This window comes from Coturnix japonica, chromosome 7 (assembly GCF_001577835.2).
Source record: "Coturnix japonica isolate 7356 chromosome 7, Coturnix japonica 2.1, whole genome shotgun sequence".
NCBI classification, from domain to species: domain Eukaryota; kingdom Metazoa; phylum Chordata; class Aves; order Galliformes; family Phasianidae; genus Coturnix; species Coturnix japonica.
Genome location: NC_029522.1, coordinates 19466460 through 19493068, shown reverse-complemented (window position 1 = coordinate 19493068; position 26609 = coordinate 19466460). Strand labels below are relative to the sequence as shown.

The 26609-nt window shown below is 42.5% G+C and overlaps 1 protein-coding gene across 1 annotated transcript in view; it reads left to right on the top strand.

Moving 5' to 3' along the window:
- KALRN (kalirin RhoGEF kinase) overlaps nt 1-26609 on the top strand; it is a 434957-nt gene that overhangs the window by 117862 nt on the left and 290486 nt on the right. The gene's annotated exons all lie outside the window — the stretch shown is intronic.

The following is a 26609-nucleotide window of genomic DNA, read 5'->3' as shown; positions in this document are numbered from 1 at the left end:
CTTACGGCACCACATCCATTCTCATTGGACTGGTAAAATGCTGTCTTTGGGTCAAAGTCATCAGTTCCTAACAAACTAACAAATGTAACTGTTTCTCATGTTGTACCATTCCTGACTTAAAACATGCAGGTTGTGTCACAGCTGCAGGAGAGGCTCAGTGGTGCATCTCTGACAAGTTTTGGAAGATGCTCACAGAAATCATGAATGAAGGGCTTTGGTTGATTTCAGCACAGCTTCAGTCCCAAGGCATCCGGGGTTTCTGGCAGCAGGATTCTTCCAGCATTGCACTTCATATATGTGCATAAATATATATGTTGGATCTCACTTAGTTGTGAGTGTTTTTCTTTTACAGGAAGGAGGAGATGCACAGAAAAGAAATGTAATGGCTGCATACAGGAAAAAAAAGAAAAAGTTACTTTCTTTGGCTTTAAAAGCTGAGTTCCTTCTAACCTCAGGAATATTCCTCTTCCCAATGGAAGAGTTGGGTTTTGTCTGGGTATCATGTCATCTGTCCACATTTATTTTGAATCCAGGAAGAATTATTAAAAGTGATTTTAAAATCAGGCTTTGAAACAGTTGGTACAGAAGTGTGAGACCTGTCTATCACCTTCCATCACGGAGCCTTGGCACTTCTCTTTCCATCTGACAGTTCCCCTCACCCTGTCTCTGTATGGCAGAACTGCTGGTTGCTGTGGTAGGGGGAGCTGATACCCGCAGGCACGTTGTGATTGACATGTGGCTTTTTGGCAAGAGCTCACACTGGAAAATTAACCCTTTAAAGTAGGAGACTGGAGGCTACCACTGCGTCCTGTGAATTTATCAGTCTCTGGGACGCAGTCCTCTTTCTACCCTTTGTGAATTATGTGCTATCTGTTCTCCATCATCAGCTTTTATTTACATTTATTTTTGTTTTGCTGTCACTGGTGATGTTTTCTTGGTTAACATTCTGAACCACCATCAAGATATCCAGCTTTAGACCCATGGCTACTTGTGGCATTATCCCCTCTCTATCCTAGTATCAGAAGGGTGACCTATTTTCTTGTTTCTTCATGTCTCTGCATCTGGTCTTCCCCTGCGTTATTATTAGTAAGCTGAAGCATCACTCAGTAATCTAAGAGAACAGCCCCATCCCAGAGAGGCACAGCCATATGCCTCAGTGCCTGCTTTGGTTTAGACCCAAATCCATGGCCTTCTCCTTCTGTCACCTGCTGAGACTGAGCAGTTTCCAATCCAGGACTCACATCACAAGCCCAAGCATCCAGAGGCTGCTGTGGGATCTGTGTGCAGAGCTGGTTTGGCAACTCCAGGCTGTGATGGGGTTAGAGACCAGGATCTGGAGCTGTTAAGTGCTGCTGAGCAGAGCAGCAAATGTGAGTTTGGTGATGACTCTCAACCTTTTGATAGCCAGATGTCAGTGGGTAGCCATCACCGGAGCCGTGTACATGATTAGGAAAATGAGCACAAAGTTGTTATTTTTTTCCTTTCCTGATAAATTACCATGTACCTGCACTCTCTCCATTTGCTCTCATGTTGCCTGCTGAAAGATAAGTCAACATGATTGGCTTTATTCATCCTGGTTCTGTCTCCCTACAGGAAAAATAGGAATAAAAATAGTGGTCTGTCCGCCTTGATATCCCTCCTGTAGATCTGTGTCTCTCTTGGTTCAAGTTACTGCCAGTAACTTTTGCTGGCACTAAGGCCAGGCTTAGCTGGGCGTTCCCACCTCTGTGTCCTGAGCATCAACTTGCCCCATTTCTGTTTTGCTCCTCATGGTGAGTTAAGGACTTCAGCCGCACAGGTTCTTCTCCAGGCTATCGCTTCTGACCTGCCGAGCCCTTCAGTGCACTGTCTGATTTGAATTGTTCTTATCCCTTTTTTTTCCCCCCCTTTCACTTGACATCCTCTGGTGTTGCTTAGCATTTCATTAATTTTTCATTCTCTGCCCCCGGGAAATTTCTCTCCATTTCTGGCATGTTTCCCTCATCCTCCCTGCAGAACACTGACTCAAAGAAATCATTTAGTTTCCTAGCAATATCCGCCTCATCTGTCATCAAGAGATAAAATTACTAAAACAATGAACAAAAGGTTAAAAAAAAACCTGGATGTCTCCAACTGCCAGATTGTAGGTCCCCGCAGTCAAATACTGGTCGTGTGTGTGTTTTCCCTGCATGGCTTCACACTCGCCTCCTGCCTGCACCCTGCCCTGGGCGGAAGCAGCTTGGTTTAAAGGAATCCATCTTTCTCATCTTAAGAATTGGGCAGAATGGCTCCTGAAAACATCATTTTTTTTTGCTGCTGGGGCAAGTGAAAGGTTTATGGATGCTGATTCTCTGCTGACTGCCATTAAAAGAGAAGTCAGGGTGGTTTGTAGCGCTAGAAATTTCATTGGGAAGCATGCAAGAAGGAGGGGGCAAGTGCCTTTCCTTTTCAAGCATACCAGTGATGCTTGAAGACTTGGGCAGGCAAAGCCAAAAGTAAGGAGATACAAGAGTAGGAGCTGCTTACTGGAAAAAGAAGAAATTCTTACTTTTCTGCTGTTTGATCGTTACTCACAGTGTAAATTAAAGTGTTTTTCTTGGCCAGCACATTATGTACAATGCAATTATTAGTGCTCAAGGATTTCCAAGTGGATATACCTACTGTTTTGAGTACACAGACTCTTTTGCGTGACTTACTCTGATGTGATGCACCTGGTGTGTAATTGATGCTTCCTCCATTTTGGACCTGGAGAAAGCAGCTGTGAAATGGGCAGGGTTTTCTCAAGCAAGTATTGTGTTATAAGGGAGTAGATGTGAAGAAAAAGTTGAACAAGTCATCTCAAATGTATATACTAAGGAGATTTTATGATTATAGGAGAAAGCTTCTGACAAAACCAGACTCTGTGCAAGTCAGTGGAATTGTTTCAGGGCCTGTTGGGTATCAAAAAGGAACAAAAAGGGGAGGGAAAAACTCTCATATCGGTTTTGCTGTTTCTGATTTGGGTTCCTGGTCATTTCTGAAGGTTTTTTTTTTTTTTTTTTAAAGTTGGGATGCAGAATGTGTGCAAGTGTGTGACAGCTTTGTGATGGGCTGGTACCAGCCAAAGCCACGTGGTCACCCCTAGCAAATGGAGCAAATGTATTTTTCAAGCCTTGACAACAAACTCTTTGTGTTTCTTGTTGAAGCTGTAGCTTAGTATTTTGTACCCTTTCAAAAGACTTCTCTGCGCTCCTCTGGGTCAGGATTTTCTCTTTTCTCCTCACATGACAGGGGACTTGTGATTGACATGATCACGCCCTTGCATTCCATTGCCTTCGGTGTTTTATAAGGCTTAAATAACCTCTCTGAGTGGAAAAGCATTACTGAATTATGACCTTTATTTGCAAACTATGTATTGATTTATATCACGAAGTCAGAGAAATATTGTGTCCAGTTATTGACTGTCCAGAAAGCGTGTGTGTGGTCCGTCCTTTACTCTTCTGAATTTGCCAAAAGAAGCAGTCCTTTTAAAAATGCGTATTTTTCCAAACTGCTATGGGAGCAGCCTGAGACCACTTTGTATTCTGTAACTTCCGTTAGTAATACACTCTAAGTTTGCTTTTCTCATTTTAGTTTGATGACCTGCGATGAACAAAAATTGAGCAAGGTTTTCCAGTTTATTTCCCCTGTGCATTTTAATCCTGTGTCTAATGCAGGTTCCTCCATCAACTTATTTTATTTTTTTCCTAAATCAAGAGTTGCTATTTAATTTTTCCAGGTATTTCAGTTGTTTCAACATTACAATTCTAAATGCCCACTGAAGCATCAACACTTGGAAGCTCTGTTTTCACACAAGATTTGACGTTACTGACTTTGTTGTCTTTCAAAGTTAGAATAAAACCACCTCTCCTAACATTTCCCTTTGGATCAGGATTTGCAGAACTAGAGGAGCAATACCACCCCTTCATAAGTAAACTGAGCAGAGGGCTGAAAATGCAATGGGAATCACATCCCATCTCTTGGCAGCACAGATCTCTGACTTTCTAACAGGGGATGAGGGTTTGTCTTTTCCTTCCTGTCTCACTCTTTTCCCCTTGTTTTAAGTGCACAACTCCAGTGAACTGTGGAGTTATGCATCACCAGAAGAAAACGCAGGACTCCTTTTACAATTACACTCAAAGGAATGTTACATCTTAATGACATTTCTGATGGTGTCTAATGAGCGGGTTTAAAACATGCATATGTATTTTCTAGCATAAACTCCCCAGATCGTGCCAGGGCAATACAATGACTTCAGGCTGTAAATGTCAGCAATGCCTCCTATGTTAAGGACCCTAATTGTTTTCAGGGCTCTGTCATGAGCTGTTTGCTATCTGAGGACCATTAACGGGAGAAGTTGCACTAATTGCCCAGTTTCACAAATCAGCTAGAACCATTTGTTAACATACTTCCTGGCCTTTTCAAGCTTGTGTGCATGAGTATATTCTTTGTTAACAGAATACAGATCATTACCAAAGCTCTGCTAACATGTTCTTACAGGGACTACAGACCTGACTGTTTACTTCCAATCTGTTAGCTCTTGGGAACAGAGAGCTGGATGATAACTTGACTCTGATTGCACTCACAGAAGCTCTGTGAAAAAAGACCTCCCAGTCCAGCATTTGTGTGAGCCCTTGTTTAGCTCTGGATTATTTAGGATCCTGTTTCTTGGAACCTGGGATCACATTATACAAACACACTTCAGCCATAAATTCTGCAGATTTGTAGAAGTGGTTACAAAATCCAATGCTCTGAAGTGATGAAAGCCCTTAAAAGCCATCTTGGTGCTATAAGTGATGTCTCAGTTATTTGCAGCTGGTGAAATCTAGCTATAAAAAAATCTCTTCTTAATGAAAGGAAGTTCTGTATTAATTAATTCTAACATCTGTAAAGCAACCTAGAATAACAGCCATCATCGACCTGATGTGACTTACAAACTTCTGGTTACTTGCAGGTCTTTACTGTTTTCCTCTCAGAGATACGGGATGTAGAAAGCCAAAATAATTGCTGCTGATTTGATCTGCAAGAAGCACATTTTTGCTTTCAGAATGAAAGCCATGATAAAAAACACTATTTCAGCATAGCTCTGGGCCTCACCTCTGGCATTTTCTGGCTTTGGTGGCTTCAGTATGTTGCTATAATTGTTGGGTACTATTGGATGTGTGAGTTTGTTTTCACTTTAGCCACCTGTAGCACACAGGCATTTGCTTTTGGCTTTCAGGTGTTTTTTTGGGGGTGGAACTGCATGCTTTAGGGACTCAGATAGAAGGTGTTGATCCCTCTGCAGAGCACTCGCTATTATCAAACAGCTTCCAAAGGCTGCTGGTAATTTAAACATCCTCTGTATGTTTGTGTCCCCCCTTTGAAGTCATGGCTGCAGGTTTTAGGGAGGATCCAAAATCAGGTGGGAAGGTTTCTGAGGTGCAGTGATGAAGTGTGAGCATTACTCCTTGAATTAGAGGCAGAATTTCTGAACAGGAAGATCTTAGAGATGATCCAGGATGGTGCTGCCATTAACAGGTAACAATGTGCCGGCCACTTTCTTATTTCTTGAGAAAAGCTGATGGGGGATTTTTTAAATCTTTGGCTGCATAGGCCATGCCAGTATTCTGAACCCATCAACATGAAACTCTCATGGGAGTAATTGAAAGGTAAAAGAGGATTTGGGCCATAAGAAATGGAAAAACAGCTCAGATGACCGCAAGCATTTCTCTTGCTTAGTACCATTTCTCTGCTCTCTCATTCAGCACTTTCCCACCCTATGGTAATTTTGTCTTGCCATATTGAACTAGCCAGCCTCATAATGGTGGTTTCTCTTTCCATGGCATCATTCCCCTGTGCTGCCTGTGGGGACAAACAGCAAGGTGGGCAGGGGATACCTGGACCCAGGGATGTGTCAGCTGGTTGGCTGCAAGTCCTCTTTGAGCCACTGGCCTGAGCCTGGAGGATGTCAGAGGCTGGGACAGGGCAAGGAGAGAAGGAGCCTGTCAGATGGGCACCCAGTACTGATCACAGATCTGTAGCAGCAGCCCTGTGGTTGCATGCAGAAAACAAGCCAAGGTTGGGGTAACTGTTCTGTTTTTAAACTAATAGGGAAATATGTTCTTTTTTTTGGCACAGATTTGGGTTGAACTCAGATTCTTTCAGCCTTTGTTTAAAAGAGCAGTTGTGACTCCCTGCTACTTGTTAGATGGATTATTTACTAAGCAACACAAAAAGTAATCGATTCCAAGAATTTAAGATCTTGCAGTGCTTATGTTTTGATTTATGGCTTCTAATGGTGAAGGAAGCAATACGGTGTGAACAAACTATTCAGAGATCTGCAAAGTTGGTGAGGTGGTGTAGAACAAAAAGCTACTAATGAAATTTCTGTGAAGAGGCACCCAAAGGGATTCTATTCCCCAGTGCAGGACAAGAATAAAGTGGAGAGCACTGACATGAGGCTGAGGAGGTTCCAGATGTATATTCAGCAATGAAGAAGGAGGAGGCAGAAATAGAGAGCAGAATAGTTATTAAATGTAGAGCGACAGAGGATGGGTGAGGTTTGGGATGGTGAAGTTGTTTTTTCTATTGTTTTTTTTTTTTTAAGTTGTTTTTTCTTTTTTTTTCTTTTTATTTTTTTGTAATGCTGTGCTCCTCTTGCAGTGGAGGGAATTATGTGGCTGCCTGGTACTACAGCAGGGCTATTGAGGACTGCATTGTGAAACAGTACTTTAACATTCATAATACACAGACTGAACTGCTGGTGGTCCATTCAGCAGGGCAAGTGAAAGGGACAAATCTGCCCTGTGTTCTGCTCAGCTGTGCTGTTTGGGGCCCATACCAAAATACTCCTCCAGTTTGCTCAAATGTGAAAGAATACTACCATCACACTGTAAAGCCTCCTTCTTGCTAATGGTAGGTTCAGTGAACCCTGGCTGCATCTGGTACTCCAGTTGTTGAAATGTGGGGTGGGATTCCAGAACTCTGTGCTTTCCAAATTACAAGTTGAAAGGCTTTGTCATTTGATAATCCGATCTATACTGTTCTCTTTAATCTCTTTTCCTAGTGGAGTCATTAAGTACACGGGAATGTTTGGCAAAGAAATGATGGAGTGTGATATATCTTATTTTGGGAACTGACTTTCCTTTTTAATAACAATGAACATTTTTTCCGCCCATCACTTTTCAGACTCACACAGGAGTAAAACTTCTGTGTAGAGGAACTGTTAGGTCAATCTGCAGCATTTCCTACAGACAGAAACAGCTAACATCACTGTCTGGATAAAACTCTCAGATTTACAGCCAAGGGCTTGTTTGAACTTCCTAAGCGTGCTGAAAGATTGATTTTAATGGAAACACGACCTGCTTGCAGCACTGAGAAAAACACCTATTCGCTTTAGTGGGAGCAGGAGGAACATGCAAAGGGAATAAGATGCAAAGGGCTGTGTGTGATGTAACTCTGGGGCTGAGATTTTGCCAGCGGGAGCAGAAGTTTTGAGGATGTAATTTCATCCACCCTATTGGAGACTCCTAACAAGGGGCTGGTTTCAGAGCGTGCTCATCACTTGTCATCTTGAAACCTCTACCCTCAAAGAGGCCTTCAGAACTCATTAAGGAACTAGGGTCCTCAAATGGACAACCCTTAAAAAGCCTGCTATATTATCAGAAGCATCTGTGATCCTTCAAAACAGCCACAATAAACAGCATTTCTTGTTAGTTTTGATGTGCTGCTATAAGCAAGAAGAAAAAAAAAAATCGTTCTTACTCATAGGAACACCTGATATATGTGAAGTATGGAAGAGGAAAAGATACTTATTGTTTCTTGGCTAAGGTGCCTCTCTTGTAACACATGGAATCATGTACAAGGAACCACCTAATGCAACCCCACATCTCTCAGCTCTCTCTACCAAGCCTGCATGTCTAATACTGGTGAGGGAGAGCTAAGGAGACTGAGCAAGAAGCATCTTCATCCAGAAGTAATGTGACAGTAGTATGGGCCATTTTGAGCTGCTGTAGCTTAGGCTGTGCTTGTTCACTGTCTCAAATATCTCCACTCCAGATCCAGTCTCCTGCAGTGAGCAGAGAGGCTCAGGGACACCCTTCCAAATTGCAGTTGTTTCTTGTAGCTACACCTGCCACTGGCACTATTGGTTGTCTCAGCTGAGGCTAGTGGGGCACTTCTCATGCATAGAAGCTGGGCAATGGCTCTGCTGAGCTTTAGAATTTTGTGGCTATAGCTGCTTAATTTTCTGTACACCTCACTGCTGTTTGGAGACTTTATCACACTGATGTCCCCCCAATCCTTCTCTGCCTGTCCATGCAGCAGTAACAGAAGTGGAAAGGCATCCTTCCCCTTTGCATACATACATGATTTTGTACTCTTCTCTGAGAATCCAGCCACATAATATGAGCCGATCACTGGTTTATAGTTTGCTTCATTTATGTTTAAAGGCACGTTGTCTTCAAAAATATAAAAGATGAGACAAATTCCTCCCTGATTTATGCACTCTGTACTACCACCTAGTCATGAGTCTGTAATCACTCTATGTCAAGCTTTCCCATCTTTTTCAGTGGGTGTTACTTGCATGGAGTCTATGTGGTGGCTCAGCCTAGTAATGATATGTTTGCTTGCAGCATCTTATTTAGCTGCTAGTTATCTTTGTGTGCCATGGAGAAATTCAGGCAAGATTTGCTATTTGGTAAACAAGAAGGTAGGGTGGGAACAAAAACCCTTTTTATTTGCGTCAACTCCTTTAGCTTTTCTCTTCAGCATGTACCTTGTTTAAGATAACAATGTATGACAGGAGTAAAATGGTACAATGTGATACTGAATTTTCAGCTTGGGTTAGAAACTGCATATATTGATAATATTCAGATTTTAATATTGTCTTGTCTGGAGAGAATTGATGAGGTTTTATTGCCAAATATCAGCACAAGTTTTTGAACCCCACACCCTGCCATCAGATCACCATGGAAAAAATGGATCAGTCAGCTCAGTTTTTTATCCAAAAAAGGAGTAAATAACTTGAACAAGTTAGCCTGAAGTAAAAAAAAAATAAAAAATGACTTGGATGTATATCTTTCTCATCTGCATGAATTTACAACATCCATTTGAATTGGAACTGACGTATAGCCTTTAAAATAGTACAGGGTATTTAATTGAAGAGGATTGACAATATACAAGTAATAATGGGCTGTGGAAGAAATAATTGGTTATGAAGTTACAGTGCTGAAGGTTTTCTTTTTCTTTCTAATTTTCTATTGAGAATTTTCTCTTCTGTGCGTAGAAGATAAGCAGAAGCTATTGGTCGTGTTTGAAAAGAGATCTGGAGTTCATTAAAGGTTCAAATAATCCTTCTGAAAAAAGAGAGGCACAGGCCTTGTGTCTGTAATGCTGGTAAGGACAAAGGTCCTCTCCATGCAACTAGAGAAAGCAGGCTTTGAATTTTCAGTTTGAGACTGGGGCAGTGATCACGATGGCTCAGGTAAATGACAGATAATTTACCAGTATTTTCATAAGCAGAGAGAAAGGGAAAGAAAAAGAAAGGATGTTCCTGTTCAAAAGTTGTTATGAAGATTTTTCCCAACATCCTGTGCTAGTTCCTCGCAGTTTCCTTTTATAAGCAATTATGAAGGATAAAGATCATAAATTATATCATAATTTGCCCCAATTAATGTTGGATGATCAATGCAGTTTGCAGAATTGAGTGATTTGGCTGCCCTAATGGATTGTGGTGAAAATGGATTTCTGTCACGTTATATAATGTTCTGTTATTGTCTTTAGCTCAGCTTGTGAGATGCTAGAAAATGTCTATTATTGCTGCTTGGAAGCTGGTGTCTGTCTTAGTTTGCCAAGCAAACTATTTGGGTTTTCTTCTCAATGCTATTACCAGGAATGTGGACAAATCCAAACGAGGAAGTGGCTGGATTTCCTATTCATAGGCTATATTTATGTAAAACAAAACAAACAGTGTGGATTCATTACAGATAAGTGTATTTGCTATACCCTTCTTTAAGACTGAAATCTCATGTATGAATTTCCAAGATTACTAGTGTCCCAACTGTTTGACTGAGCTCTGCAAAAGCCATCGATAAAGATTTGTTTCCTGTCGTGGGACTAGTCACTGTTTCCAATTACCATCCTACTGTTTTATCTGCCACAGATTATTGACTATTTAGAAGACAGAATCAGAAGAAATGCAAATTAAAATGTAATCCTTTAAACTTGTGCCATGTTAAATCTCTGTTCTTCTGGCTTCTAAGCTTTCAATTTAGGATGATAATATTTTTTTTGAAACATGTGAGCCTTTCTTTCTCACTTTCTCTTTGACTCTTTGTCCTCCATTTCATTGATTAACTGCCTACTTTCACTCCACCATGCCTGCAGATGGAAAAGCCTTTTCTGAAGTCCTATATATTCCACCATATTTTATAAATTTCAGGTTGAAGAATGTACAGTACCTGCATTACCCTGTTTTCAAGAAACAATGTGTAACTGTGGCTTGAATAAAAGTGTGGCCTGAAAAAAAAGGTAAACATAATTGCCCGGATGACTCAAGTTCTCTAGCAGAAATCTTCTATAAACAGATACATCTCTAGCTTGGAGAGCTTGGAGATGAGCACATTATCTTTATGACTGTCTGACTGGCTTTTGGCACAAGTCTCACAAGAAAATCCAGGTCTTGGCATCAAGCAAGTCTTGCAATTCATCCCTCTCATGCCATAGAAACATGTGTCCAGGGTCTGTTGTTTTGGAGACACATTTGAGATCTTGGCTGTTTCTCATGTCTGGAGGAACAGATTGGACAAACAGCTAGCCCAAGTTCAGTGTGGGACCTAGTTTCTCTCACAGGAAGGTAGGATGAAAGACAAACTTCATCTAGTTATTAATATATTTATGTAACATTTCTCTGCTGCCTGTTGCCATTTTTTCCCCCATTTTTAGCATGAATTTCCTCAGACACATTATTGGTTAGCTGATCTCATTTAGAATCACAGAATTCATCAAACCTAATGTTCCCAGAACTGGAAGCTATTGTGCAATGTGTATGCTCTTTAGGAATATTGGATTTGGCCTAACCATTGCTTTTGACTGTAAAAGACTCGTAGCAGTGGAAGACTTTGCTTCCTGAAGCAGCCTTTGATTTTTAGCTACACATGACACACCGGCAGCCACCAGCTTCCTCTCCATGCCCTGCTCAACACCTCACACAGAGCCATAGGGGACAAACACCTCAAATATGAGAGGTAATTTGATGTTAGTTCTGCTTCACCTCAGCATCTCACCTGAGCAGAGGCCAATGACTAATCACTCAAGATTTCAATGTATGAGTTTTCCTATTGAGGACAACATTCTTCTCCTTTCACTGAAAATCTCACAGAGAACTGGGACAGATGTTTTAGGAGCTGAAGGTGATAGTTTTGATAACAAAGTGTTCTTGAATGTAAAAAGATTTTATACAGAATCCTGGGCTTGCTGCTCCACACACAATGCAGCTCCTTTTTGCAACCATGTTGGCAGCTTGCAAGCTTGTAGGCAGAGAAATTATATCATAAAATCATAGAATTGTTAAGGTTAGATAAGAACACTAAGATCACTGAGTCCAACTATGAACCCATCACCACCAAGTCCACTAACCCATGTTCCAGTAGCCAGATGATTAAATATTTGGTTCCATGTTTTATTGTCGAATCTGTTGACTTTCAGAGCTATTACTGCTTGGAAATATGGTGCAATCACTGTCAAATGCAGGAAAGGCTTCAGGGGAATAGATGTGGGCTAACTCCCACTCTGTGCTGAAATGCTCCTTCCACCATGCAGACCATGCATGGAACCCCTCTGCACTTCTGAAGCACGTTGACTGGGTGTGGTGGGAATTTTGCATCCGATGAAATGTTTGTAAGCTCACAAGTTGAAGGACTTGTAAACAGACTTCTGAGACAAATGCAGTTTTAAAGCACTTGGTGAAAATGCCTGCAAACATCTGCAGAGAGGAGGATAAGCAAATGGCTGATTCAGTGTTGGGTTTTGTCAGGGGAAGCAATGAGGGATGAAGGGCTTATCCTGAGCCTGTGATAACCTGAGGGATGACCTCACAAGTGAGGTATGTGGCTTTCCCATGCTGCTCTTCCTTCACCCACACTCTTTTCCCAAAGTGCATCATTCTCTGTGAGCAGTTGCTGTGAGAAACAAACATTCCTGCTTAAGGGTGTGTGTGGATGACCAGACAAGCAGGTTTTCTTTCTGCATCCAGTGTTTTCCACTCTTCTCACTGAAAAATTGGTAGTGGATGGTGAGTGCACCCAAAGGTCCTCACTGGCTGAAAGTAGACCAGCAGGGCTCTCTATAATCACGATGTAGTGAGATTTACCACCAGCTGACCTGTTGGGGGTGAACCCATCAAAGTTCAAACAGTCAGCAAGTTAATTGCTCGAGACATGGTTTGCAGCCGTGCTAAATGAGTGGCACTTGAATATTTTCTCAGTTTTCTAAAGATGGACGTGTTTTCTTTTAAGAACAGCTTTACATCTTTTCTTTCTAGCTTTTCATTTCTCTTTGAGCAAACTGTGCAGAGAAAACTCCCACTTAGCACTGATGGTAAGAAATTTTCTTGGCCAGTAAAGACAAGATGGTTCTTCCAGGCTCTGAGCCTGCTCTAGGGAGGTAAGGAAATGCTGCTGTCCTCAGCAGATGGGTGAACCGAAATGCAGGAAGAGCAGATGATTTGTGTTTGATCACACCGTATGTCCATGGCCAAGATTCAGAAGCAAATGTTTCAGGCTAACCCGAGTAACTGTTACCCTTCCTTATCTTGAGATCATCAAGGGAAATGTCAGAGCTTCCTGGAGATCAGAGCTGGCACTGCAAGACCCTGAGCGGAGCTGCGTGGAACTGGGGGAAGGCCTCACATGCTGGGCCACCTGCAGCTTTTATTAGCTTCACTGTGACAAGGGCTGCTTCATTCATAGGCACTGGAGAGGGTGCACCAAGAATGACAATGCTGCTTCCTTCCGAGGAATAGATCACAAGCGTGGGATCTGTGCTAATTTCCGGAGAGCTCTCTCAAACAGGCCAAAAAAGGAGTTGGGACCAGCATTAGTGTTTGGGGATCTCCATCATCTCTCTTTTATTTTTGCAGAAGAACAGGTAATTGGAAGGTTAGAAACATTCTGCCCTTATGAGGCAGTATCTGTATTCTGAGCTAAATTAATTTATAAGCAGAGCTTGCACGAGATATACATCTTGAGGCTTTGAGCCAAGGGATTGTCTGTAATGTCTTTATTGCCACTTTAATGTGGTATACCTGCATGCTGCTCTTAGCCGAGAGATTTATGCTCTCCTTTTTCTCATCCTAAAATAATTTAATAAGAGAAAGATAAAAAAAAATGGAATAGGCTTTCTATATCAATTTCATCTGCAGTGATCCATAGTGCTGCACACCACCCAGAGCTTTCCACTGATTTCCTGGAGTTCCTAAAGGCTGCCTGCGACTTTGTTGGTCTGCACTGTCACTGATTTCCATACCTTCCCCATTTTGGTTTGCTTTTACATTTATTTAACTCAGCCCTGAATTGTCTGGATTTCTGCTGGCTGTCAGGAATAATTACAGCTTCCCACTAAATTCTACTTCTGCCTTCAGATATCTGAGTTTTCTCAAACTACAATGCAACAGTATTTTCCTTGGGAATCCAGTAGCAAGCATTCAGTTCTGAGTCAGTAATGATGTGATGCACTGTGCGCTAGCACACAAGGCAGACTGATTCCTTCTAAAAGGAATTAAAATAATTTCAAGAGAAACTGTGAGGGAAATAATAAAGCAGTGTGGAAATATGGCATGATTTTGGCAGAATATAGCTACAGTTCTCAGTAAACTGCAGAGAGATGATCATGTCTGCACTAGCATGACTTGGGTCAGGATTTAATCCAAAGACTAAAGCTAATAGTATTTGGGAGGGATCCATTCTAGCTTCAGCCCAAAGCATTTTCTTTCCTTCCATCCCTTGCTGGGTAACTGAGTGGTCTGGTTTCAGCTTTTCCCATAGCTCTGGAGGTGAGTGAGGATTGTTCAAGGCTCACTGCTGTGAGGTCAGGGTTTGAAACATCACCCTTCCCTGCAGCAGAGTACAAGGATTAGCTTTTCCAGAGTTCATTCTTCACAGAATCATTGCCCAGACATCAGACAAATCTGTACTGTGGGCAGCTCCTTCAGCTCCTGCATCAGGGTCTGCTGCCAGGGTCCACTTCCCCCTCTGACAAGAACACAGAAGGCATACTCAGCCCCTTTCACCGAGCACAGAATGTCTCCTGGCTCCCCAGAACCCAGCTGGGCTTGAAGCATCGCGAGAGAAACTGAGCTTTAAGCACACAAAACAGAAATGCTGTACTTCCAGTTGGGAACTGTTTGCATTCTCAGATGAGGATGAGTCAAACAGCACGAGCTGTGACTACATGCTGAGAAAATATCATCTGGAGGACGGAGTGAGCCACAAGTACCCCCGTACCTTCTCACTGTATTCATTACAGGGTCCCCGTGACTGTTTATGAAGACAAGTCAGCTGTGGCTTGTTTGCTGAAGCAACAACCTCGTCTAAAAGATTTCTAAAATCTCCAGGCAGACTTCATCATTGTGGATGAGACCTTGGCTATGACTGGAATGGGAAAAGATAGTTGGTAACTGCCTGGCAGGAACTGGCTCCGTGTTGGAAGGAGTTCCTTGGGAGCAAATATCCTCAGCACGCTTAGCATTTGCTGCTGTACTTTCCTTTGTTTTATACCTGAAAACATAAAGAGAGCCAGGGAACAGAAATACATCTCTCAGCACCACAACAGCTGTAATTGGCCTGATGTTACATTGATCACAGTGCTCCTTCAGGCACTATACTTCCCAAATCAATGCATTTATGCTTAGCTAAAAATGATAACATTGGGATTTAATTAAACCCACTTGCTTGTCCCTGTTGGAGGGGAATGAAGATGGGGAAGAGCTAGAGTAACACCATGCAAGGATGGCCTGGCACCTCCAGCTTGTGGAGCAAGCATGGAAAGGCTGGGTATGTAAAACTGGCTAATATTTTGGAAAGTTCCTTCAAACTTGTTAACTCAGTACATCTGCAAATGCTGGCTGTGTTCCCAGCCTTTATTTTCAGCCCACTTTTCCTGTAAGCTCTTCTGCATTATCTCTTTGGATGCCAGCAGACTTTCCCATTAACTCTCAAAGATGTGAGGCAGGAGGAGGTGAAGCCCAGACTCTGAAGGGTGGTCAGCCCTGACACTGCTGTGCTGTTTCATGGCAACTGGATAATGGGGGGCAAACAGTGCCTCAGTTTGCACTCAGACAATGTGCATTTAACCAGTGGCAACTAACAACAGCTAGCACAGGATCCCAGAAGGAAAGAGTGGAAGGAGAAAATGGGGAGAAGCAAAGGCATGCCTGAAAAGTGGAGGTTTTACTGGTGACACAACAAAGAGCACTGTAAGAATGCTATGAGAACCCAATCCATAGCAAGTCTGGAGTTCCTTTGCCCCTCAGACAGCTTGTTTCTCTCATGTGCATGGGGCTCAGATATCTGACTTGTTACCTTGAGAGCAAGTTGCTAACCCTTTTGATGCTGAGGTTTTGCAGACAGACAGCTGAGGAATACACTTACATGTATGCATACGCCTGTGTACACAAGCTGTCTGTGTCTCTAATGCAATAATTTGCAGCTGTCAAATAGTTAACGTAGTCTAGGCTTGTGGACTCATAAATTTTGGTTTAACATGCAATTCTGCTCTGACAAGTGTCTGTATAAAAATAGCACCTTCCTACTGAAATGATCCACTGTCTCTGTGTAATCACATGCAGATCTGATTAATTTGCTGACTAAATTAAGGGGAGCAGTTTTGAAAAATGGGTGCCTAAAGTTAGGTACATTCTATTTAGATACCTAAATATGCAGTAAGATTTTAAGTGCTGCTTAAGTCTTGTCACTCCAAGTTGCCCTTGAAGTACCTTTTAGAATCAGATTACCTTCCTGGGGCCCTAAGGCACAGAATTAGATAAGTGGGTTTGAAAATACTGACTTCATTTTTGTTCCATATAATCTCTGTTGTTTCTGGAGATATGCAACAGCTCCAGGAGTGGGCGAGCAGAACTCTTTTTCCCTTTTTTTGCAATTGTATAAACTGAAAAGATGACAACTTAACTTCTAGATCCCAGCATGGGTTTGTAGACCTGATAGTTGGAAAAACAAACCAAACATGTTTTTTTGCTTGTAAACTGACTGCATTTGATCTGGAAATCATTGAGCTGCAATAAACATTAACTCCATGATCCCATTTTTATGGAGTCAGTTTTCAGACTAGAACCACACTTAACAAAACAATCATTATAACTGAACAGCAGTGCTTGTGAAAAGTGCTGTGTTGAAAACACTGATGAAAGAAGCCTTCTGTTTATCCATGGAGCAGCAGTGACAGTGGCAGTGTGAGCTACAACACGCTGCTCCTCAACAATTGACACGATGGGATAAAGCGATGTTACAGCTTCAAGTAGGCTGTTTTGCTGGTTATGGAGCTCATGAGCTGGCGTAGTGCAAGTGGTTGCAGTGTCACGCTGTGCAGTTTTCTGTGGGTTAGGGCACCTCAACATATTGGCACTTCTCTAGCTACATGATTGCAAAAAGAAAAACCAGCCAATTAAAAGATTAGGAAGCAAAGAGGAGGGAGCTCAGTTGCTATTGCTTACTTGGTTTTCTCATAGGAGCTCAGAGCTGTTTTGTCCATCAATGCTGGCTTTGCAGAGCTTGGAAGTTTTTATCCTTTTTTTTGTGTGCTGACATCTGTCTGTTGGACATCAAAGTGCAATCTTTGAAAGCCACAGAGTCATATGACTTCCCGAACACTTAGTGATGATCTATACAAATGTGGGCAGTCTCACTCCTGGAGAAGACATTCTTCTGACATGACACGTTAAAGCAGCTCTTTGTATTTGGGCAGTAACAAAGATTCATTTGAAAGTATTAGCTGTCATCAGGGCTTGACCTCTTCAGAAAGTATTCTTTAGCAAGGGTTTTAAAGTGGGTTTGGAAACATAATTATTCTTGTCCTCGGGTAGAATCTAGGCAATTAATGTGCTCAGCTGACTTGCCGTTTTGGCTTCAATGGATGTTTATTCCCATAATGTAGGATTTCTGTGCGTGATCATTTTGTGGTGGCTGAGGATGATGGTAATGGGTGGATTAGATATGTGCAGACAGAGATACTGCTCAGGGTGACACATCCTTAATTGTCAGTAGTGCTATAGCAGCAGTGTGCTCAGTACTGTAGCTCTTCAGTGAAGGGGAAGAAGAGAGTATTTATCTCTTTGTTTTGTTCTCTGTGTATGAGTTTACAAAGCACTTCCAAAGTGGTTCATGGCAATGAGAAGGTTGTTTGTCTACATAACTAAAGCCAGTATACCACTTGGAAAATTGCACTTTATACCTTTTCTCCCACGTAATATTTCTGTATTATTTCTGTATTATTTCAATATGCATTTTTTATTCACCAACGTGTCATTAATACTTTGCCCTGAGGCTTTTATTAGTAGTGAGTCTCACGTATCTTGACTTTCTGGAGTTAATATACCCCTTGCTATAAATGGATATTGCTACACTTCATAGGGTTTTCCAAGAAAGTGGCAGAGAATAGATGGATTTGCAAAGGCTGCATTTTTGCACTAGATCCCCAAATTTATGCAGTTATCGCCAAGAGGATATTTTCCTGTCCCTGTCAGTCTCAGGCAATACCCTCAAACTCCATAAGTGAGGCAATCCTGTCCAAATCCTGTAGTGGGATCAACTGGATAAGATATAAAACAGATTTGTGGGCTCATGAGCAGTTTCCCAGAATATCCATGGAATAAGAGCTCTGGATAAGCCATACCTTGCTCCTTTTCCAACACAGGCTTATGAAGGGTCATTTTGAATGTTTCATAATATCTCTGTACAAGATACATGCGCTCTGCCATCAGTCAGCTGCCATGAAAAGATGCCATTGCATATTCAGTTGTCTCCAACCACAGTTGGCTTTGGCCATGTGAGGTGCTTTTCTCCATGATGTGTTGGTGCGGCCCTGTACCAATGATGCTGACTGGGCCCCAAACCAAAGCTGCAGTCAGGACAGGATGCAGACATCAGATGGATGGAGAGGGACATCAGGACAATTACTGTTTCCCATGAGTGACGTGTACATGTTGCACCAGCTGGTCATGGCAGAGGGGTGGAAACACATCTTCTTAATGTGCACTTGCTAATATAAATTAATTATTATAATAATGAAGACAAAGCATGATGAATCTGTTTTCTCCAGGCCCATCTTTCATTCTGCCTTTGCTTTGGAAGCAGGCAAAAAAAAAAGTCAGTGAATTTTTTGTTTTCATTTGTGTAGTTAATTTGTCATTTTTGTTTTGTAATTGTTCCTATAGTTTAATTGATTTCTTACTGTGACTTGTCGTTTACTCAAAGGCATTTTATCATGGTAGAGCCTAAGTGTTATTGAACAACAAATGTTATGGGCAAGTTTTTCCAGCAGTCAAGCTAGAATCTGCAGGAAATTTTCATGGAAATGCCTAGATTGAGTTACAGACTGGGAACATCTGTCCTTTTATCAGCAAATCTAGATCTCCAAAGTATGAGAAGGTGCTTGTGGGTGCATGTTTTTGGTGGGGAGCAGGGACATTGTGCACAAGGTGTGTATGCAGGGTGGAATACTCAGTGAGGAAAAATACAGGAGGAGTGAAAATCTCACCTGCAGTTGGAGGAGTGGGTTAAGAAAGAACTGTTTGTCCACCTCACCTATAACCTACCAAAGGTCATGAATGTATTTTGTTCATGGAGCTGGGCTAAAATCAGCTGGTTTACTTCTCAGTGTTGTACTCAAGGTCCTGATAGCTGCACATCTAATCAATGTACAATTTTGCTACCTTTTAGGAGGCCTTACTAATGAGCTTTATGCAGTACCTCCAACTCTTGGCATGGGACTGTTTCTTTTTGCCTGGAACTGCTCGTTTTTGCAGAGTATGCTGTTCAGTGAAACTGGAATCAGGGGAGACACCAACCAGTAAAATCCCTATATAAGAAGATGTGTGTGGGAAATATATATATATATAGTATTGCAATCTGCAAAGTAAAAAATAAAAATAAAAAAAATCATTCCTTAATTACAGCCCTTTGCTCAGCTCTGTTGGAAAATAACAACACAAAAAGAGACGATGTCAGGTCTTTGGCTTTTGCATTCACAACCTGGGAGTGAGCTGGAAAGAGAGGCCCCAAATTATTTCCCTGTGTTTTAAGTGTGTGTTTGGTGGTCATTTGACTCCAGCTGTTGGGCACTGATGGAGCAGCAGCATGTACCCTCTGGAGATCAGTCAGACCTCGTCAACATGTAACTGGTCATTTGGGCAGCTCTGAGCTTTCTCTTAGTGAAAAGAAGCCAATTTAGTTTAGTGGGTACTTATGTTAGAAATATTTTAGCCCCTTCCATGAAGAAAAGTATGTTTAGGACAGAGAATATACTTTTGGTAACAACCAGTCTCACAGTCTAACTGGATATGTGAGATGAGTTTTACTGTGTATCCTTTGTGTTTGTGGCCCTGTGTAACTGCCTTCTGCTGAGTACCATTTTCAGTCAATTTAAGGATTGCTTGTCCAGGAAGAGATCCAGAGTTTGTGAGGTTTTTATTCTAACCATCTCTTTACATGTATCTTTAGCTGGAACGAAACTAAAGGAACATTGCATTTTCAACCCATTGGTGATCCTTTTCCAGTCAACATTACAAGAGCGTTGCAGGTTCTTACCACAAAAATGTCAAGTGTAAGTTTGAGGGCTTTAAACATTTATGACAGCGTGCTGAAGAAATCTGTGCAGAAGAGACCTTACTAGCATTAGGGAGCAACTGAAAACGCAAACAGGAAAACACTAAACAAAGGAAAAATAGCAAGTCAAAGTAAACATGGCTAGGGAGCCCATAGAAATCAAGGAGGCAATCTGCTTTCCAAAATGCTTCACGGTATTTCATCTCTGCTAATTAAGAAACCATTGGGCTGGTGCATTTAGCAGCAGCAGGGTTAGGGTTGGGTGAGCCCAGCCCCTCAGCCGGCTGCCATCTGCAGGGGCAGCACCCCAGGTAGGCACCGCTCCGCCCTCCATGCCACGGCAGGGGATGGGGGCAGGTGGGGAGGCAGAAGACGGCACAACCACTGACAGAACTCAGCCATCTGTGAAACATTTTCCATTAATGTTTAATGTGTGTCAAAAATGTCAGCATGCGTAAGAGAGGCGGATGAATTATTTAGCTGTATGAGTGCCTTGCCCCATCTTTCCTGCTGATGCCTGCGAAACGTTTGCCGCAGTTTTGTTTGGAGTTTGGGTGCTGCCAGGGAGTCCTTTGGGGGAGCTCTGTGGTTTGATGCTTCATCAAGTCCAGGCAATCATGTGAGTGGGTGACCACAGGCACTGCTGGTGGTGTGGGTTTGTGGAGGAGAAGCACTAGGGAAACTAAAATAGGGACAAAAGAGTGGGGTGCCCCTTTCCATGGGCTCAGGGCATGGATCTTGATTTATCCCTAACTGTGTGGGAAGGGAAAGATCCTCTCTGAGTTGCAGGTTTTGGCTTTTATTTTGTTCTTTTTTTAAAAAAAAAAAATTAGCTTTACAGAAAGACACTGTAGCTGCATCATCAGCTCTAGCAGAAGGAAAGGACCAAAGAAAGGCATCTATCTGATCAGATGGGACTTGAAGTGAGTTGAGGGAGAAGCAAGTCTATTTAATAGTGAAGTGTGAGGGTTGGATGTGCTGCAGTCCTACATGACCAGTTCAAAGTTCCTCCTGACATTCGCACAAGACACAAATGTTCCTCCTGGGCAAGAATACTTGCTGAAGGCAATGGGCACTTTATCAGCCTGTATGTGTTTGGATGGGGCATGCAGAACTCTGCCATCAAAGAGCAAGCATACAGATTGGTAATGTAATTGCTTTGTTTGGTTGGTGTTTATTTTATTTTTTAAGGAAGTCGCAGGCCTTGGGACAAGGATCTCAATTGGTCTCTAATTAAAGTTGCTTTCTTTCGGTCTGGCATGAAATCCCCCTGAGAGGCAGATGTTTGCAAAGCACACTTGAGGCACTGGCATATGGTCCCTTTGTATGGCTGGCGTTTCAGCAAAGTGCCTCCTGAATGTTGTACATAATTAGATATTTCATTGTTGTTTTTTTTTTTCCCTGAGAAGTTGCTGGCGGCTGGGGACAGCCAGGACCCAAGAGCAAGGCTTCTGGGGAGACAGATGACAGGTTACAGGTGCTGCCTGATGCCCTGCTGCAGCTTTTTGGGTTCAGCCTGTCAACTAAACCAGCGCTAGCTAAAGAAAATTGCTCTGACCTCCAAAATTTAATAGAGGATGAGACCCTGTGTACCCAGCCTCTAAAATGTCACGGAGGACTTGCATCCTTCCTCCAGGAATCTGTGTGCACGTTTAAACTTTTTATAGGATTATAAAATTCTGAGGAATGTTTCCATAAGGAATCCAATTGTAATTGAGAGGGGAGTGAAATGAAAAGAAAATATTCATGCTCACTAGGCTTGGGTAGAAACTATGGCCACGCTTGTAATGCTCCTTCATACTACAAATGGCCCATAGCTCTTTATTGAGGCTGTAAAAGACTGTTGCATTTGGGTGGTTACTGGAGCACACCAAAACCTAGAGGAAGATCCTTAGTAACTAAAAGCTCAAGGTGCTGAATATGATCATTTTCCTCTTGGAGAGCATGTTTGTTCTTCGCGCGTTTAAGAAATAAGATACAAAATGTAGTGTTGGATGACTTAGTCTTTTTCAATTCTCTTAACATCTCCCTTTCCTCCCCAAAAAGTCCTTTCTGCGTTCACTAGAGCATTTCCCATTACTAGTGCCTCGTTTTGCCTATTTATAAAAGCAGACTGAGACAATTCCCTGCTGCAAAAGGTTTTGTGAGACAAAATTAATTCATGATTTTAAGGTATTTTTGAGGTCTGTGGACATGGCTGTGCTTTACTAATGTGAGCAGTCATTATCACCCTTCTGTAGATGTGAAAACCAAGATCTAGCACAGTTAAAACAGCTTGTTCAGGATCACAAAGCAATTCAGAAGCAAAAGTACAAATAGAGCCAAGTCTTTTGACTAGCAGTCAGATGTGCTATCCGCAGGGCTACCTATAATGTCTAATTATTTTCTAAGGCTAGGAACTGAAAGATCTCAGCCTGATCCCCAGGTTCTGATGAAAATAAAAGGGAAATGCATAAAAGATTGACTCACAGTCACTGAGTTCCCTTAGCATCTCTATTAGTGTTTGTTTAAAGTGAAATGAATAAAATCTCCTATGGATGGAGATGAAGCTCAGCCTCTGTCACAGACTGTTCATTGAAACCTTCTGATGTTTTGAACAATTTTGTGCCATGTATGAGAAGGCTGTTGGCTTAGGCGGGTTGCACAGGGTGCGGTGTTTTAGGCTTCAGATGCTAAATTCAGCTTATTAGAGACCACATGTGCACAGACGCTAATGAACTTGTGTGTTTGCTTCAAGGAGCTGTACCTTTATTGAAGCTTTGCCTATTCTTTGGCGTGCTTTCAAGCTGAGGCTACTGTTCAAATGTGTGGACATTCAAAGGCTGTGCTGGGAGGCTTGGTGCTGCCAAGTACCTCGTGGAAGGAATAACAATCTCAGCAATTAGCAATCTCCCTTGAAACCCAGCCCTGACTCTCACGCTGTTGGAGGCAGGGGAGGGAAGGGAAAGGAGCTGTGCTTGAAGCAGCTTTCCTTTTGCAAGCTTTTGAGCAGTGGGAAATAAGAGTGACTTTCTGATGTACATAGGGTAGAAAAGCTGCTGGAACTGTGACAAGCACGGGCAAAGCTTGGAAGCAGAGAAAGCCCAAAGCATCACTGTCCGATGGCTGTGACCAGAAGGATGTTCTAGCAGGCAGTGGTGGTATGTAATTAATAGAAGGAAGGATAGAATAAGTAAAAAAATGGAGAAAATAATATTAGTCTTGGACTGAAACTACATATTACATAGAAAAACAGCATTCGTCTTTTCCTTTTAGAATAAATGTAGCAATGTATTGAATATAACTTTCCTCTCAGCTGGGATAAAGTGTTTGGCACCTGGTGCAGCAGTATGAGTCTTCTATGGAGGCCATCTATTTGGTTTCCATGGTTCTTGCAACTTGTCAGGGGGTCACCTGGAAAGCAAAGTTATGGCATGGGTCTGTGTCAGTCTGCACAGTGGGGGCATGAAACATTTACTCCACAGAACCCTGATAGGAGTACTAGAGATCAGATTTTATGGTTGAATCCTCAATAACGTTCCTATTAGGTACTTTCCACAACATTTTGTCTTCTGTGCTGCATTTATGCACATTCACACATGCAGAAATAAGTAGACTTAATTAAGCACAAGCTCAATTGCTGCACAACTCTTCAGTTATATTATATAGCAAAAGAACCTTCATAAGTCTGTGAAGGTCCCAGGGATTGTTGGTGTTTCCATTACAGAGCTGAAAGTGAGCTCTAGCTTTAGCTCTGCATGGGGTGAAGAGCATAGGCAATGCCAGCCATGCTTCCACTAGTAATAACTAGAGTGTCTCTGTTAGCTTTTGCTAATCTGCACACATGAGGGAGGACTGTCCAGTCTGACCTGCAGTCCCAGGACTGTAAACGCTTCCCGTGAGGCCAGGTATTACTGTTTATTAGTTAATAAGGAGAATAATAACCTTTGTTGGTGACATTTATAGCTCTGGGATGATCTATAATAGTTGTTAATGATTTTTACAAACTAATATTGCTTTCTTTCTAGCTGGTGCTGCATTTAGATTCAGTTCAATCCAATTCACTCCTTCCTTCCTCTGAGAAGTCAAATCTTTCTGCTGTCTGCATGAGGAAAGGAAGGCAGGGGAGCCTGGCAGGCTCCTAGGGAGCTTGGGGCACTGAAATGTTCTTTCTTTGCATCAAGGATCAGGCTGTCATCCGCAGAGGAGGGACTGGCAGATGCAGAGTGTCCAGGCCTATTTATCTCTGCCAGATGGTGCTAAAATGCAAGTCTGGAGCACATGTTGCTCTATTCAACAGAATGCTGTGCCATGCTGTGGCCTCTCTGCCTCTGAACCAATGAGCCACAGCCAACAAAATCCCAGTGGCAAAGGCCCCAGCATCCCTCAGCTAAGCCCCTGTGCATGGCTTGTGGAGCTCAGAGAGACCCAGCTAGGAAGGCTCAAAGCCCTGTGGTGGCAGACAATGGCATGCTACAAGAGAAAGTAAGGGTTAAAGAGAGCTTAGCACGTACAAGAAAAGGTAGATACTCGAGGCAGAAAAGCAGAAATAATGGTGAAAGAAAGGCTGGAGAAAGAAGCAAAAAGTATTAAGACAAGGAAAAAGGAGGATGATATTCTGCAAGGAAACAAAGGGATGGTTGTGTGAGTAAAGCACCGGGGAAGCATTGGGGAAATGAGGGTTGAGCTCTGCACAAACCTTCTGTCTGACACCGGACAAGTCAATTCTCTCTGTCTCCATTTGCAAAGACTACAATGGGATTAATAAAGTCTCCTTTGTTCTGCCTCTTTCTGCTCACATCAGATGTCCCTTCTGTTTGCACAGTGTCGAAAGCAAAGATGCTACTGTACTGCAAACAAAAAATTAAGTCCACCAAGGCTTTGAGGGGGAAAAAGAGGTAGGAAGGCAAATAGGCTGTGATAAACATGGGAGATAAAATTTGAGGAAAAAAAATAAAAGAAAAAAGAGACATATAGGAGAGGCCTTTATTAAGGGAAGAAAAAAGAAACAATATGGACCAGATTAATCCTACTGTTGCCTCTTGGACTCCAGTGGAGCTCCTCAAGGGGTGAGTTTAGCCTAAGGAGTTCAGTTTTGTTTGGTTAAAGAAACTTCAAGCCAAAGTTTTTAAATAGTCAAATCTGTTCTGAGAACTATGAGAATGTGGGCTTTCGTGAAACGTTGCATGGGACTTGGGACGAACAACTCCCGCTGAAGGCAATGGGAGCCAAGTGATTAAGCCCCATGCAGTGCTCTGACAAGAGGCCTTCTTCTAGCCTACACATACGTTTTTCAGTATAGAAAGTATTTCCATATTTCCAGCAGCTGATCTTTATTTGAAGCCAAGAGCACGCTGCATTTTTTCAGATCAGAGTTAAAGCTTTTCTAGGAAGAGCAACTCCGGATCAGACCATGGGTCCATGTAGCCCAAGACAGTATCTCCAGCAGAGGCTACTGACCTCTGCTTAGAAAAAGAAATCCTAAATCCTATGAGGCTCCTTCCAGGGGTAATTTATATTTCACTCCAGGAATTAGCATTTGGCTTTCACTCTAAAGATTGAAGGCTTATATTCTTTCCAAAACTCTTGTTTGTTTTCTTAATCTTTACAGTTCCCTGGAGCTGTTTGCTGTTTGCAGATCTGTGACCCACTGGGGAAGCCCTTTGAGCTGCTGACCTGCACGTCCTGCAACAGCAAGTTTCCCGGACCATCTGGGGCATTTGTGCAGGGAAAAAAAGAAAGATTTTCATTTATTGGTTTTCTGCATTTAATGTGGAAATGTGCCTTAAAGCTTCCCGTCTCACACAGCTGGCTTCTCATTACAGCGTCTCACCTAAAACTGTGAGATGCTGCTGCTGCTGCACAGGGAATCCCTGCTAGGAGATGAGCCGTGCATTTACAACGTTGATCTGCCCTGAAAAATGACTCAGCCGTGCTGAGCATCCACTTCTTAAATTTTTCAGTGTTTCCAAGTTTCCAAGAATACATTCTTCTGACAGCTACTCCTGCAGGCGTGGTGTGCTTTCTTCTTGTGTGGGGAGAGCATGCTAAGCCAGGATGTGGCAAAGGTGTGAAATGCTGCGGGGTGACTGAGATGCGGCACGGTGCCCTCTGCACCTCTGATTCTCTTCTAGTAAAGAAGCTTGAGTTTCTTTGCAGAGCACTGTTAAACTTGCAGGTGAAAGGGCAGGAGGGACAATGTTGTGTACACTCATGCTTATGACAACGGAGAACCAGCAAATCCGTGCATGGATGAAGTGCCAGATGTCCAGCCTGCCCTTCCATCACCCATCTGTCCTTCTCTGTTCATCTGCTGCTGAGGAACTTGAGCCTTGTAAGGGCAGGAGAGCAGGGTCAGGCAGGACACTTAATCAGTGTCCAGGAACAGATCCGGCTAGGTGGCTTCATATCCAGAGCTCTGTGGAAAAATTAGGTGGTGCTATGCAGACATGGCTTCAGATCCAGCACGCAAGTAAACAAAACAACTGTATTGGAAACAGCTGGGGTGTTAGGATGAAACTGAACATTATTAGGGATATGTTTGTAATAACTTATGCACTGGGTAATGCATTGTTGCTGTTCTCGACCCTCCTGGAGACAGATGCCAGAGACCATATAGTTTTTGTAGCCCTCATTACAGCCATTGGTTTTCCTGTTCATATACCCCTTCTCCCAGTCCTTACTGGAAAGCCTAACAGCATGCTCTGAGGTAACAGCATGCTCTAACAGCATGTAGGTACCAACGTGTGGCTTTCATCAGGAGCTGAATTCATCTCGGAGGCAGTGGCCACAGCCCAGAGCTGAAGCTCAAGTGAG